The sequence below is a fragment of the Lepus europaeus genome, chromosome 6, assembly GCF_033115175.1.
Source record: "Lepus europaeus isolate LE1 chromosome 6, mLepTim1.pri, whole genome shotgun sequence".
Taxonomy (NCBI): Eukaryota; Metazoa; Chordata; class Mammalia; order Lagomorpha; family Leporidae; genus Lepus; species Lepus europaeus.
The window spans coordinates 61,604,014-61,605,807 of record NC_084832.1 but is presented as its reverse complement, the minus strand read 5'-3'; the positions used below and the strand labels follow the sequence as shown (position 1 = coordinate 61,605,807).

The 1,794-nt window shown below is 53.1% G+C and overlaps 1 pseudogene; it reads left to right on the top strand.

Moving 5' to 3' along the window:
* The first annotated feature begins 237 nt into the window (after positions 1-237).
* Positions 238-1,083, top strand: LOC133762096 (prohibitin 1-like; annotated as a pseudogene).
* The last annotated feature ends 711 nt before the right edge of the window (positions 1,084-1,794 follow it).

Here is a 1,794-nt window from a genome sequence, read left to right as displayed (position 1 = left end):
GAGAATTGAAAATGAATCTTTACATGAATGGAAGGGGAAAGGGAGCGGGAAAGGGGAGGGTTGCGGGCGGGAGGGAAGCTATGGGAGGGGGGAAGCCATTGTAACCCATAAGCTATACTTTGGAAATTTATATTCATTAAATAAAAGTTTAATAAAAAAAAAAAAAAAGAAAGTGAAGGGGAATTCATGTGGAGGTCAGAGCTGAAGTGGGTGTGAATGGGTCCCCCAGAAGAAAACATGGCTGCCAAAGTGTCTGTTCAGCCTGGCCTTAGCTGTTGCCAGAGGCATGGGGGAAACTCTGACTTAAATAACGCAGTCTCTGGGCACCAAGCTGTCATCTTTGATCAGTGCCATGGCGTGCAGGACATGGTGGTGGGAGTAGGGACCCACTCAACTCATCCCGTGGGTGCAGAAACCAATTAGCTTTGACTGCCGCTGGCGCCGGCGGAACATGCAGGTCATCATCGATAGCAAAGATGTACAGAATGTCAGCATCGTGCTGGCCAGCAAGCTCCCGCGCATTGTCACCACTGTGGCCGGGGACTCTGATGAGCACGTGCTGCCGTCCATCACCACGGAGGTCCTCGAGACCGCGGTGGCCCCCTGTGACACAGGGGAGCACCTTACCCAGAGAGAGCCGGTCTCCAGGCAGGTGAGCGATGACCTTGCTCTTTGGCCCCATCCTGGGTGTCCTTGATGCATCTGATCTTTGGGAAGGAGTTCACAGAAGCACTGGAATCCAAGCAGGGGGCTCAGCGGGGGGCAGAGGGCCAGATTTGTAGTGGAGAAGGCTGAGCAGTGGAAGGCAGAAGGTGGCTCCAAGGCCGCTGAGCTGATCGCTAACTTGCTGACCACCGCAGGCACTGGCTTTTTTGAGCTGAGCAAGCTGGAGACAGTGGAGGACATCGTGTACCAGCTCTTGCGCTGCCAAACATCATCCACCTGCCGGTCAGGCAGTCCCTGCTTCTCCAGCTGCCCCAGGGAGGCCCGCCCTGCCTGCACTGCCTTGGACCGAGCAGGTGCAGCCCCGGCGATTCTGAACACACATGCCCTCTTCCTGCCTCACCCCAGAAATCACTGTGAAACTTCATGATTGGCTTAAAGTGGTGGAAATGAAAGTAGAAGCAGATCTCTCTCAATGAGAAAAGAAAGAAGAGGGGCAGTTGTGCAGGGGTCAGGCAATACCTCTTTAAGGAAGGACATTTCAGGGGAAGATTTTGAAGGCAGGACTTAAAAAGGCTGCTTCAGTCACAAATGAAGAGAAGGCAGAGATCAGTGTGGAAGTGAATTCCTTAGTCCATTTTGTGTTGCTATCATTTAACAGGCTACCTGAGGCTGGATAATCAATAAGGAAACCGATTGCTCACAGTTCTGGAGGCTGGGAAGTCCAGGAGTGTGGTCTTGGCACCTGGCGAGGTCCTCTTGCTGTACCACAAGGCGGGGGACGAGGGAGCATGTTCCAGAAGAGACAGAAGCAAGAGAGGACACCGCTTGCTTTCATCACCACACAGTCATGAGAACGACATTATTCCACTCATGATGGCAGGGCCCTCATGGCCTGGCCACTGCTTAAAGGCCCCATTTCTTAAACTATTGCAATGGTTAAATTTCAGCATACCCTTCGGAGGGGACAGTGGAACCAGAGCATGAGGCTGTTGTGGTCTTCCAGGAGACAGAGACTGGTGGTGCAAACAAGGTGGGCAGCAGTAAGGCTGGGAGAGAGCAGATGGGGCCAACCCCCCGGGGAGGTAGTGTTTAGGACTTGGTGACTGATGATGAGGGAGAGAGGAAAGA